Raw genomic sequence first — 14,809 nt, forward strand, 5'->3', positions numbered from 1 at the left:
ACAAAAAAGTCTTGCAAGGAAAGGAACTTAGTTCCCTGTGACTACAGAAGGAAAAGCTATTTCTTTAAAGTGTTTTGCTTCTCGGCGCTGCGCACCCTCGCTCCCCCAGAGGTCGGGTTCCTGGAGGTGCAAGCAACTGAAGTTTATGGAGCCAATTTACGTGGATTAAAGGGTGGGTGCTATCTTCCACTCTAGCAGAGAAAATGCCATCGCTCAGTCACTTTGAACAGCGCTGGGTGTGTGTGTGTGAGCGGCTTTTCTGCCTGGCTTTTCTCACCTCAATAAACTGCCAGAGAGGAACTTCAGTGACAGCAACAGTGTTCAAAGCTACTGGTGTCAGAGGAGAATGGGGCGGAGGCAATGAACAGAGGCAGTACTGAATGTAATTTTGCAGAGAAAACTTCAGCACTTCAGAGAGCCAGGATGACAAGTGCAAGATAGCAGTTAAAAGTTTTTAAAAAATTATATTTTTCAATTTTAATTTAAGTTGAAAGGGACTAGGTCCAGACTACCACGAAAAGCACGGTGTGCATCTGTGTAGTGCTAGGGCTGTGGTGATGACACAGTAGGGGAAGGATGTGCTAATTGAGAACTATGCATACAGTAATCCCATTTTGCTTGGTTTCTCGTTAAAACTGGCTTCCCTTTCTTCATCTTCAGTGTAAGTAGCCTGCACCACAATTACACCAATAGCAAGTCGGCTACCACTTGAAGGAGTACAGCCACAGTGTGCCTATGGTCAATATGGCCTCGACTAATAGACGCCTCTACCAAAGGGCGCCATCGAGAGCAGCATGGCCCTACCAGAATTGGCAGCGTGGCTGGTGAGGCCTAAGGAAGAGGGGGACTGGTGTGGCCCCCAATGGAACTGTCAGCATGGCTGGTGGGGCCTTAGGAGGAGGTGGAGCAGCATGCCCTGCCCTGCAGGAAGGAGCCTAAGGCCAGAACTGGGTCAGCCCCCGTGGACCAAAGTTATCCTGTCGGCCGTGGGAGCTGAAGGAGATTGCTGCTGGTTCAAGAGGGGGAGGAAAGTGAGTGAGAGAAGGAGTGTGAGGGTGTAAGAGAGAGAGCATGTGTATGTGTGTGTGTGAGAGAATGTGTGTCTGTGTGTGTGTGTGTGTGTGTGTATGTACTGAACAGGTTTGTGTGGGCACAACTTTTATACTGTTGTGCAAAGCAATTTTTTTTCTTTGGAAAGTAGGAAGAAAGGAAAGAACAGGAAGTAAAAAGAGAAAGGAGAAAAGAAAGTTGCCTTCATAGTTTTTGTTTTTCGTTGCTTTTTTATCGTTTGTTGTATTATCAATTACGTATGTTTTATTGTTAACCGCCTAGGGGCACGGTATTTGCGGTAAGCAAAATTTAATAAATAAATAATGTGAGAGGGAGCATGTGTGTATGTGAGAGTACGAGAAATAGAAAGATTGCTTGTGTTTGTACAACAACCTCCACCTCCTTTCCTTGCTGCCTGCGAATCCATGACATTCTCAGGGCATATGGAAATCAAAAGTTCCCAGGTATGAGGAATAGGGGATTTTTAAAGTCCTTATTAGTTTTAATTGTTAGGTGTTATCTGATGTGCCTGTTTTAAAATATTTTATTGGTGTTTGGAAAATTTTTATATGAGTTTTTAATTATTGGATGTTATTAGTTCTTTTTATTGGCAAGGTTTTACTAATTTTATTGTTTTAAGAGGAATAGTTTTTCCATTGGTGTGGTGCATAAAGAATTTGGATTGTTGCAGTTTTCAGTTCAGTTTTTCTCTGCACCTTTCTATTTATACTTTGTATATTTATTTATTTAAAAACTTTCATATACTGTCATTCCGATTTTCAATCATGACAGTTTACAATAAATAAAAATAAACAATTAAGAATAATTAGAAAATACAATAAAACTTAAAAAGATTTAGTTTATGACAGTAGTGTAATCAAATTAGATCATAAAAATAAAAATGCCAGCTAAAAAGTATCAGTATTCAGTCTTTTTATTTGGTATTTGAGGGTTTAACTGTGTTCTGCATGTGTGACCGAGGTGAAATATTCCGCTAGCATATAGTTTCTATGTAGGGATCTACAGCAGCTTGGTTTGTTCTGTTTACCTAATAGGGGTGTTCCAGTGTTTTAGGGCCTGATGCAATATTTGCAGTGTTACCTTTTCAAAGGTAGGGTTGTTGCTGTTTGGGTGCTGGCAATTAGTGCTGTTTTGATATACAGTAGAAAGTTTATGGTATTGTAATTCTGTTTTCTCATGGCTTTCTGAATGCCAAGCCCATGCCGCATTACAGTAGGCCTAATGCTATATGGATTCCAAGTGCCCTTTTGCTTTTTCTGCAGGGTTTTCTGGTTGGCACCAATGGAGTGCATTTAAATAAAATGCATATAGTAAGTGATATTTTTACCTCAAAAGACTGTACTTTGAATATCCTTTTTAATATGAAATCTTTTATTATAAATGCATAATGTTTAATTGTGTGTGGGGAAGGTGTGATGGGGTGGAAGGTGCAAGGCTATAAGGTTTGCCTAGGTCACCTAATACCATTGCACTGGCTTGGGCACTGCTGTACAAACACGTAACACCCACATCATGGAGTCATGTGTTGGGTAATGGGCGAGGATGCAATTTTTTGCCTGGTTATGGGCTCTGAGGAGGAGACAGCACACAAAATCCTCATCTACTTTGTACCAGCATACTAAAATTAAGGACCAGATGTGATGAGCAATTTTTCCATGCACAGTAAATGGGAGGGGGGGAAAAAACCCCTTCAGTACATCATGCCCTTTGGGACAGTTTTATTTTTGTATTAAATGTTCAGGACCGTAATTCAAATGGATTTGCCAAAAGTTACAATAGAATCCTGTGAATGCACCTGTGGCGGGTCACTGTCTGTGTCTTGGCTTTTAACTACTCTGTCTTGATTAAAAACCCCATCGTGTGGAAGTCTGAGGAGAAAGCCACTGCCTCTTTCAGCTGGTTTTGTTTATGTCTCTTTTATGTATTTTGGATTCTGGCTAGACGGCGAGCCTTGAGCTGCTGCCTCAGTGGTGCTCCCTTGTTTTCAGATTCTGAGTGTGTGATTTTAATGTACACTTCTGTAATACTATAAGAGATGTATGTGGTTATCAATCTGTTAAAGGTAAATACAATGTCTGATTTAATATTTAATAACCAGTTATTGGGGGGGGGGTGTTCTGCTTGTAGGTGAAAGGTAAAGTTTCAATACGATTCAGTATCTTGCTACAAGAACTGTTAGCGTCACGGATGTGGTTGGTCAGCTGCTGGGGGGCATACACAATGATATGAACATGAGAGAGAGAGAGACAGACACACACACAGACAGACTATTTGCAAGAGCTTTGGCTGTAGGCACAGAATGGAAGAAATCCTTTTTTTAAATAGGATCTGTGCGTAGGACAGCAAAATTCCAGAGGTTTGTAAAATGTTGCAGTTAGAGTTGCCAACTGGCTCCAGATGTTCAGGACAGGTTGATCCAGTCCTGGTTTTACCCCATTGCATATTGGAACTTATTCTGATTTCCTTATTGCATTCCCTAAGAAAAGCAAGACTATAAGTCTTGCTTTTCTTAGAGACTATAAGTCTCTGCTTGCAGGGGAGTAAAACTGGATCAACCTGTCCTGAAAATCTAGAGCCAGTTGGCAACCCTAGTTGCAGGGGAGCCAGGCCATACTGCCCCATCGCTTGCACCATTGACGGAGATAACTGGTCATATCTGATGGGACCAGAGATAGCAAATGTTGCTTACCTGTAACAGGTGTTCTCACAGGACAGCAGGATGTTAGTCCTCACATATGGGTGACATCACAGGATGGAGCCCAATCACGGAACACTTTTGTCAAAATTTCTAGAACTTTGACTGGCACCTACTGGGCATGCCCAGCATGGCACTAAACCTGCAGCCAGCAGGGGTCCCCCTTCAGTCTTGTTTAAAGCTACAGGAAGTGCCGAAAAATAAAATAAGAAAACGTTACAAACCCAACACCGCGGGGCGGCGGACGGGTTTCGTGAGGACTAACATCCTGCTGTCCTGTGAGAACACCTGTTACAGGTAAGCAACATTTGCTTTCTCACAGGACAAGCAGGATGGTAGTCCTCACATATGGGTGAGTACCGAGCTGAGGATGTCCGAGAAATGCACCAAATGTACCCAGATGTGCAATAGGCACTAAGACTGGGGTGAAATTTCGTAGAGGGCATCCTGAACCCTAACGGGCAGGTGGAAGGGTGTTGGTATGTCACATTGCAAAAAGGTTGCGCAAGACAGATTGGCCGAAGATGGAATCTTATCTTCCGGCTTTGTCTAAGCAATAATGGGCTGTAAAGGTATGGAGAGAACTCCAGGAAGCAGCCCTGCAAATGTCAGGAAGCGGCACCGAGCGTAGGTGTGCTACTGAAGTCGCCATGGCCCTCACAGAGTATGCTTTAACACGGTCTTGAAGTGGAATGCCTGCTTGCTGATAGCAAAAGGATATGCAGTCCGCTAACCAGGAGGAGAGAGTCTGCTTACCCACAGGCTGCCCCAATTTGATTGAATGGAAAGAGACAAACAATTGAGTGCTTTTCCTGTGGGCAGCTGTACGGTCTAGATAGAACGCTAGAGCCCGTTTACAGTCAAGGTTATGCAGAGCTTGTTCTCCTGGATTGGAGTGGGGCCTGGGAAAGAAGGTAGGTAGTATAATGGATTGATTAATGTGAAAGTCCGATACTACCTTAGGTAAGAACTTAGGGTGAGTGCGGAGTACTGCCCGGTCCTGCAGAAGTTTAGTGTAAGGCAGGTAGGTAACTAGGGCCTGTAACTCACTAACCCTGCGAGCAGATGCTATTGCCAAAAGAAAAATCATTTTCCATGTGAGATAGCAAAGATCACAGGATTGGAGAGGCTCGAACAGTGGTTTCATGAGCTGACCCAAAACCAGATTGAGGACCCAAGAAGGGGCCAGAGGGTGCAGAGGAGGCTTGAGGTGAAGCAAGCCCTTCAGAAAACATGTTACGAGGGGTTGTACTGAAATAGGAACATCCCTGACACCTCTATGGAAGGCGGCTACCGCACTGACATGCATTCTGATGGAGGAGGTTTTTAGACCTGATTCTGACAAGTGCCAGAGATAGTCTAGAAACTTCATGGTGGAACAGGTAAAGGGATCAAGGGATTGAGAAGAACACCATGATTTAAACCGGTTCCATTTGTAAAGATAAGATTTTCTCGTGGAAGGCTTCCGTGAAGCAATCAGGACATGGGAAACTGGCTCCGAAAGGTTAAGTGGCTGAAGAATTAACCTTTCAACATCCAGGTTGTCAGAGACAAGGCCTGAAGATTGGGGTGGCGTAGGCACCCGTCATTCTGAGTGATCAGAAGCGGGTCCTTTCCCAAAGGAAGGTGCCTGCGAATGGAGAGGTCCTGAAGTATTGGAAACCACACTTGGCGAGGCCAGTGAGGTGCTATCAGGATCATGCATCTCTTGTCCTGATGTAACTTCACGAGAGTCTTCGAGAGAAGTGGAAGTGGAGGGAATGCATATAGGAGACCTGTTGCCCATGAGAGGGAGAACGCATCTCTTGGCTGAGAGTGCTGGCTGCGAGTGAGAGAGCAAATGTTCTCTACTTTGCAGTTCTGAGGTGACGCAAAGAGCTCTATGTGGGGGTAACCCCAACGTTGGAATATTGAGTCCGCTAAAGTGGGGTTGAGGGACCACTCGTGTGGTTGAAAGGCGCGACTCAGCTTGTCCGCCAACACATTGTCCATTCCCAGCAAATAGGTAGCCCTGAGGTACATCGAATGGGAGAGGGCCTCCGCCCATATCTGTGCAGCCTCCTGACACAGTAGGTAGGAGCCCGTCCCTCCCTGCTTGTTGATGTACCACATGGCCACCTGGTTGTCCGTCTGAATGAGGATGACCTGGTTGGCAAGGTGATCCTGAAATACCCTGAGAGCATTTCTGATTGCTCGCAGCTCCAGGAAATTGATTTGGTGTTTGGCTTCCTCTGGAGACCAAGTTCCTTGTGTCTGCAAATCGGCGACATGGGCTCCCCAGCCGAGGTTGGAAGCATCGGTGGTGAGAATTATTTGAGGGTCTGGAGCCTGGAAGGGCAGGCCTTGGAGGAGATTGATCTGATTTTGCCACCAGGCTAGAGACTGACGAAGTAAGTCAGTGATATGGACAGTGGTTGATAGAGATTGGACGGACTGAGTCCATTGTGACCTTAGAGTCCACTGTATGACTCTCATGGCCATGCGGGCCATTGGGGTAACCTGTACTGAGGACGCCATGTGTCCTAGCAGGATGAGGAAGTGGCGTGCAGTCATGCGGTGCTGAGACTGTAGCTGGTGTGCGAGAGAGATGAGAGTGAGAGCTCGCTGTAAAGGCAGAAATGCCTTTGCCTGCAAGATGTCCAAGTCTGCCCCTATGAATGATAAAGTTTGAGATGGGACTAAGCAGGATTTCGCGTAGTTGACGAGAAATCCTAGCGAAATCAGTGTGTAAAGTAAGACGTAGGGATGACAGAGCAGCTTGCTGAGTGGGAGCCCTGATCAACCAATCGTCTAGATAGGGGTAGACGTGAACACCTTGAGTCCTGAGGAAGGCTGCTACTACTACGAGGCACTTGGTGAAGACTCATGGTGCAGATGCCAGGCCGAATGGTAGCACTCGGTACTGATAGTGCTTGGGGCCTACCAGAAATCTCAGGAACCTGCAATGAGATGGAGTTATCGCAATGTGTATGTACGCGTCTTGGAGATCGAGAGAGCAAAGCCAGTCTCCTTTTTGCAGAAGAGGAAGGAGGGAACCCAAGGTCACCATCTTGAACTTTTCTCGGTGGAGGTAATTGTTGAGGGCGCGTAGGTCCAGAATTGGACGAAAGCCACCTGATTTTTTGGGGATTAGAAAGTACCGGGAATAGAATCCTAGGCCTTGTTGGGAGTAGGGCACTGGCTCTATTGCTCTGGACTGGAGGAGGATGGAGATCTCCTGCTCCAGGAGTAGTGAGTGGTCGGATGTTCTCCACGTTGGTAGAGGTGGGCAGTCCGGTGGGATGGAGAGAAAGTTCAGGTGATAACCTTGTGAGATTATGGCAAGGACCCACTGGACTGAGGTGATCGTGTGCCACCTGTTGTTGAAATGGCACAATCGACCTCTCACTGGTATCTGAGGCAGTGGAAACTGGCTGCTGCTCTCTATGCAGGAGTCAAAAGCCGGAAGCAGGGCCCGGCTGAGGAGCTGCCTGCGGCTTTTGTTTCCGCGATTGACGAGACTGGGCCTTTTGGAAAGGTCTCGTGGAACGCGTTCTAGATGGTGGTGGATAGGACTTCTTTGGACGGAAGAATGACTTTTTATTATCCTTTCTGAAAGGCTGTTTGGAGGAATACTCAAAGGGCATCAGAGAGAGCTGGCAAAGGGTCTCATGATGGTCCTTGAGTTCCGCCACCATCCGCTGAATCTGTTCGCCAAACAGATTGTCTCCTACACAGGGCAGATCAGATAATCTGTCTTATTCTTCAGGGCACAAGTCCGAAGACTTAAGCCAGGCCCATCTTCTTGTCGAAATAGCAGTTGCAGATACCCTGAAAGCAGGGTCGAAAATATCATAAGAGGATCTTATTTCATGCTTCCCTGCCTCGAAACCCTTGTGTACCAGGGTTCGAAGCTGTTCCTGGAATTGCTGAGGCAGAGACTCTGCAAAGTCCTGTATCTCTTGAATAAGACCCTGTTGTACTGGGTCATATACAGCTGGTAGGAGGCGATCCGAGAGATAAGTATTGATCCCTGGAAGACACGCCGGCCAATGGCATCCAGGAATTTCTGTTCCTTACCTGGGGGAAAGGAAGAGTGGGGGTTTGATCTTTTTGCCCTCTTTTGGGCAGATTCTACAACCACAGATTGGTGATCCAGCTGAGGTTTCTGGAATCCTGGGGCTGACTGGACTAAATAGGTGGTATCAGCTTTTCTGTTGACTGGAGCAACAGAACCAGTTCTCTGAGGAGATCCAAAAGAACCTGGTGAATAGGGATGGAGGTTATTTCCTTGGGAGCATCCAGGAATTGTAGCAGCTCCATCATTTGGTGCTTATCATCTTGCTCAGTCTGTAATTGGAAGGGAACCAATTCAGACATTTCCTTCACAAAATTTATGAAGGACAAGTCCTCTGGAGGAGAACGCTTCCTACTTTCAGTAGGAGAAGGTGGCGATGGTAAATCATCGGTGTCTTGAGATGAATCGTCAGTCCAGGTGTCATAGGGATCAGCACCTGTCCCTGTAGGAACCTGAGAAGGTTGGGACGATGGTATTCCTGAAGGTCCTGGTCTAGGATCTGAAGGCCTCGAAGGAAGTACTGGAGGCACCAATGAAGGCATCGAGGGCACCGGTGCAGGCATCGAGGATATCGATGGATGGATCGGTGGCGCCAATGGGCACATCGGCATCGATGGTTGAGGCATCGGAAGGACTCCAGATGAAGGAATGCGGAACGGTGTTTCCCCTCCCGATGACAGGGTAAGTGGGGAAGGCACCGGAGCCATCGATGACCCAGGGTCCATCGGTGGAAAAGCGGCTATGAGCGCTTCCACCTTCGAGAGCAGCGGTGTCAATGCTGCCAGAATGAGATCGATGGTCGGTTCCGCGACTGGCACTAATTTCGGCGCCAGGGGACCATGGAGTCTGTGCATCGCCTTATCGATGGCCTCCTGAACTATCTGCTCCAGTTCTTAACGGAGACCTGGAGCAAGCAGCTCCGGCTCCGGAAGGGAAGAAGGAGGCAGAGGCATAGCCGGAGGGACCACCATTAAAGGCGGAGTCACGGCTCCCGATACTCGTCTGGGTGAGGGTTGCCTCGATGACCCGGTCGCAGAAAGGGTCGGTGCCTTTTCTGGACGGGGTTTCTTCAATGGAAACTCAGACGATGGCGAGGTCAATGATTTTCCTTCATCCATGGTCCGAGACTTCCGGTATTGATGCCGATGTTTTTCTCTACAATCCCCTCGGTCCTGAGGGGGAGTAGAGGTAGTCGAAGGCCGAGAAGTCATCGACGCCGGATGGTCATCGGCCGGTGGCCGATACTGGTGCAAAGTGGACTATGCCGGTTCAGACGACATTGATGCAATAGACGGCATCGGAGTTTGAGAATGGAAGAGAAGTTCCATTTTCTCCATTCTGGCCTTGCGACCTTTTGGTGTCATTAAGGCACATTTGGTGCAAATCAGGACATCATACTCGCACCCGAGACACATTACACAGACTTTATGCAGGTCTGTTATGGACATGGTGCGAGTACAGTCCAGGCACTGACGGAACCCCGACACCATGGCCTTTGAAAAAATTTAGCCGCGGTATTGTCGATGGCCAGTAGGCCGTGAGGGCCAAACTCGAGGGAATCGACCGAAAACGGGTAAAAATTTACCGGAGTACCGCGGAGTCAAAAATTCAAAGGAGGGACCCCGTGGGGAATGAAAGTTTTTAGTAATTCCGTGAGGAAAATTCCTGTCAGGAATCTCTGTGAAGCTCCTTAACCCACATGGCTACTGCTGCGTGAAAAAAAGAAGACTGAAGGGGGACACCTGCTGGCTGCAGGTTTAGTGCCATGCTGGGCATGCCCAGTAGGTGCCAGTCAAAGCTCTAGAAACTTTGATAAAAGTGTTCAGTGATTGGGCTCCATCCTGTGATGTCACCCATATGTGAGGACTACCATCCTGCTTGTCCTGTGAGAAAATGTGCTCTTCCATTAGAAATATTGGATAGACTGGTTCTTTCTTTTCTGTCACTATCTATTAGGTTACTATGAAGCTGATATTAAGAAAAAAAAAAAAAAGCAAAGCTCCTAAATTAAGCGCCTGTTTTCAGTTGAATTCAAAAGCCTAAGTTTTAAAATGAAAAGTCACCTAAATTTAGGATTGCTTTTCAGCAACCAAGATTTAACTGCCTAAGGGCCTGATTCATCAAGACACAGAATGGGAGAAAAGCCTTTGTGAATCAGGCAGTAAATTAGGTGCCTAGCGCAAAATAACAGTGCTAAACTTTTTCCTTGCCCTAATTGTTGAGGTCAGGAGATTGATGGCCACTCCAGAACCTTCACTTTCTTCTGCTGCAACCACTGAAGGGTCACCTTGTCCTTATATTTTGGATTATTGTCATTTTGGAAAGTTCAAGTGCACCCCATGTGCAACTTCCTGGCTGATTAATACAAATTCTCCTCCAATATTTTCTGATAAGATGCTGCATTCATGCCGCCATCAATTTTGTCTAAATTCCTTATGCCACTGTAGATCCCCCCCATCCCCCCCCCCCAAAAAAAAACAAACCAACAGAGATCCACCTCCATGCTTCATGGCAGGGATGGTGTTGACTCTTTCCAAACATAGAATTTATGATTGTGACCTATAAAAGTTCAGTTTTGATCTCATCACTCCAAATGTTTTTGTTCCAGGCGTTTTGAGGCTTCTCTAGGTGCTTTTTGGTGTATTGTAAGCGGGCTTTTTTCTGGCAACTCTACCATGCAGCCCATTTTTGTTCAAGTATCTCCTTATTGTGCATGCTGAAATACCCACACCACTTTGTTTCACAGAAGCCTGTATTTTGGTATAAGTTGCTTATGGGTTTTTCTTTGTATCCCAATAAAGTTTCCTGGCAGTTGTGTCTGAAATATTTTTTGGTCTGGCTTGGTATTATCTGAACCCATAATTTTCCACTTCTTCATTAGAGTTTCAATACAGATTGGCATTTTCAGATCTTTGGATATCTTTTTATATCCTTTTCCTGATTTATAAAGTTGAGCTACTTTTGCTCGGAGATCCTTTCACAGGTCTTTTGCTTTTTCTATGCCTCAGTAATCACCAAAATCAGTGCAGCCCTGCATGAAATGCAAAAGGGTTTCTCAAGAGCAAAGAAACTCATTGACTATTTATACACAGATACTAATTACAATCAAACAAGGCATAGGTGTGGATACCCATCCTTCATTGCTATCTCAACCTGTGGATGTCAACTTGAGTGCATATTATCAGCCCAAATATTCCTGTCACATGGTAGGAGCAATGGACGGCCGGTGCCATCTTGCGCTCCTACCATGTGACAGGGGCTGACTGGAATATAATTTATGAATGCTAAACCCCCTCTACAATGGCATTACTGCTGGGAATGCAGGCTAGGTGATATGGTGGTAGAGTCTTAAAAGATGAGACACCAGTGCTCAATGACCCTAATTGCCCTGTGCTTATGTGAGGAAGGGAGTTGTGAGGCCTTGAGAGAAATGCCAGGATTGAGATGTGTGGCTAAGGATCTGTAAATGCTATCCTTTTATGGTCAGGACAGCCATCAGTCAAGGCTGGAGACTAAAGAATATCTAGATTAGAAAACATGCTTTTAACATTTGCACACATATTGACCTTGTATGCCAGTAGCTCTTGCATTGCAACTTTCTAAGCCAATCACATTTATTTTTTTCTTCTCTGTAATAAGCAGTTTGGTAGGTTTGCATGTGTGTGTGTGTGTGGTATGTGTGTATGTATGTACACTGATATTTTCCCCATTGAATCCCAAGGGACTGAAGTGAATATATGCTAGATAAAGTATGCAAATGAGGCAGACTTGTAACCAGGGCCAACTCTAGAGCAAATGGCACTCTGGGTGAAAATCAGCTCCCTGCTGGCTCTTCATTTTCATTGGTGCTCCAGACCAGCGTAACAGGCAATGCCCAGTTTGCCCTACCTAAAGACCGTCACTGCTTGCAGCTGAAATGTGGGCAGCTATTTATGATTTCTTGCCCTTATTGTGCACTGACATCACAGCCTGAACATGCTCGTAGTAGCTTCCCTATCTTTTTCTATAGGAGACCAGCATCATTAGAATGACACTGCATATCTGAAAAGGGATAATGATTTTGCATATTGTAAAGAGGCTGATAATGCATTCCATAGCTCAGGGCAGACCTGGTCCCAAATGCCTCATTATCCACTCATGACTGCCCAAGCTCTGCTATCCAGCCTACTGCACAGCCTCTCCTAAGGCACTGAACCTACATTTTTCTATTCATCTGACCTTCCAGACTAGCAAAGAATCAGCTGCTGAAGGTCATAAAACATGAGCCACCCTTAATTAGAGCAAATAAAATCCAGTCTCTAATAATCCAAATAGATAGGAAGTCAGATCACACCTTCCAGGTTTCTGGCATTATCAACCATTTATTAACAATCCTTTATTCCATTACCTGTATCAGCTGTGTGATATTTTCAAGCCCCTATAAATTCCCTTCCAGTCAGGGCCGGTGCTAGCTTTTATAGTGCACTGTGGGGCTGAGGCAATAAATATGCGCTGAAAGCGAGCGCTGAACATTCAGCGTCCACTTTCCTAATGCGCCCCCAGGCACTCCTCCTGGGGGTGCCATGCAATATTTAAATTAGGGGTCACGTTATCAAGGAGGCACTAGGGTCATTTGCGTGCCCCAAGCGCCTCCTTAAGAATGGGAGCCCGAGAGCGTCGGCCAGGCGTTCAAAAACGGACGCTTGTCAACTGAACGTCCGTTTCCTGCACCCGACTGCCAGCACTTTTTAAAAAACTTTTTTTAAAGATTTGTTCCTCCTACTTAATATCGCAATGATATTAAGTAGAAAAGCAATGATTTTTTGCTTTTCTGTACTAATTTTAGGAGTGCTCAGCAATTAATGCCTGCTCCGGGCAGGCGTTAATTTCTGAGCACAAAAAATGTGAGTCTTAGATGCACATTTTTTTGCATTCGGAGTGAATAGCTAATAGCCTCATTCACATGTATTTGCATGTGATGAGCACTATTAGTTTCACTCAGGACATGGGTCGTGGAGGTGCTAATCCCTTTTTGCATAAGGGGATTAGCACCTCCTTTTTGCATAAGGGGATTAGCACTCCTTTTTGCATAAAGGGATTAGCACCTCCTTTTTACATAAGGGGATTAGCACCTCCTTTTTGCATAAGGGGATTAGCACCTCCTTTTTGCATAAGGGGATTAGTTTGCGCCTATACAACTGCAGGTTAAACAGTGCACTGGGCTGAGTGCACTGAATTGCATCGGCCTGTGTGAACAATTATTGTGCTGTGTCCCCCCCCCCCCCCCCCCCATTCAGTCTTTTTCCCGGGCCCTCAAAATAAAAGCCCAGCTCCCTCTAGCAATACAAATTCTAAAAACTGACACCTCTCCCAATCCCTGGGTCTTCACCCTCTGCCCTAGAAACCATGGCCAATACAAGGATGCCCTAGGTGAACCTTATAGCCTTGTACAACATACCCCCTTCGCCAACCTCTCCGGCCCGCTCCACTCACACAGTTTATGCATTTATAATAACATTTTACATGAATAAATATTAAAGCACAGTATTCTGAGGTAAAAATATCACTTATATGATATTTGCATGCACTGCTGTGACATCAACCAGAAATCCTTGCAAAAAAATCACTTGGAACCCATATGATATTAGGTCTATTGGAACATGTATTGTAAGTGGGCTTGACTCTCTGAAAGCCCTAAAACACTAATACACTTCCTATGAGAATACCTCACCTCAGTCACACATGCAGAACATAAACAGACCCTCACCAAATACAGAATACAGCAACCATAAAATAGAAATACAAACGTGCAGACAAAACCTGAACTGGAAACCACAAGAAGCCAGACTCTATGCAGTGCAACAATGAAAAAACAGAACCATCGCCATTCCTCAATAATGAAACAATAAAATCAAGAAATGTAATAAATACATAATCATAACAGTAAAAACTAAGAATATTTCAAAAACAGCTGATAAATAAAAGATTGAATAGTTAAAAACTCATATACAATTTATTTAGTGTCCCAAACACCAAAAAAGAACAGCAGACACATCAAATAACACCCACAAAATTAAAACTAAAAAGGATTTTAAATTCACACTCTCCATAACTGGGAATTTTTTATTTCAAGTCACCCTGAGATTGTCATAGATTAGTGGAAGTGTGGGGCACAAACTTTATCCTTTCTTTCTTATATTATATACATACTCGAGCTCACACACAAATGCTTCCTCTCACACACACACCCAAGCATCTCCATCTCTTTTTTGGCTGGGATCTGCTAGCAGCTCCAGGCCCTCCTCTACATTTTGGCTGCTGGCAGGTTGGGATCCACCTGCAGCCCTATTCTCTTTCTTTCTCTCTCTCTCACACACACACACACACACACACACACACACACACAACTCGCAAGCTCCCATACTGTCTCTCACACACACATACAATCCAGGCAAGATCCCATTCTCTCTCTCTCTCTCTCAGACACACACACACAATCCAGACAAGCTCCCATTCTCTCTCGCTCTCTCACACACACACACATGACCAAGGCAGCTCTCATTCTCTCTACTGCGCACACACACACACACAAAACCCATGTAAGCTCCAATTCACACACCTTTACCCACCCAAATCCCAGCAAGACTCCCATTCACACCCACCCACTCAAATCCCAGGCAGTCACAAACTAGCCCATCCCAGGTAGCAGTGATGGATTTAGGATTATGACACCACTAGGCACTGTTGGTGCTGACATCTCCTAGCCCGCCCCCTCCTCTGCCAAGGGACAATAGAGCAGAAAGTATAAGGCACAGGTTTTTTTTACTGTGCTCTATCTGCTTCAAGCGTATTCCTTCCCTCATGTCCCAAAATAGTAAGAGAAGAGGTGTTGTGTGGTGTGTGATTAGGGAGCAGAGTGGCTTTTCTTTGCTCCCTGCTGTCTACTTTGGCCTCACCCATTTCTTTCTGGTCCCTGTAGAGACCGGGAGGGGATGGGATGGAGTAGG

The 14,809-nt window shown here is 45.5% G+C and overlaps 2 protein-coding genes across 4 annotated transcripts in view; one reads left to right on the forward strand and one right to left on the reverse strand.

Annotated features, from left to right (window-relative positions):
- CDH23 (cadherin related 23) overlaps nucleotides 1–14,809 on the reverse strand; it is a 1,814,588-nt gene that overhangs the window by 211,310 nt on the left and 1,588,469 nt on the right. The window lies entirely within an intron of this gene.
- The window catches only part of VSIR (V-set immunoregulatory receptor), a 111,939-nt gene that overhangs the window by 795 nt on the left and 96,335 nt on the right, over nucleotides 1–14,809 (forward strand). The window lies entirely within an intron of this gene.

The sequence above is a fragment of the Rhinatrema bivittatum genome, chromosome 7, assembly GCF_901001135.1.
Source record: "Rhinatrema bivittatum chromosome 7, aRhiBiv1.1, whole genome shotgun sequence".
Taxonomy (NCBI): Eukaryota; Metazoa; Chordata; class Amphibia; order Gymnophiona; family Rhinatrematidae; genus Rhinatrema; species Rhinatrema bivittatum.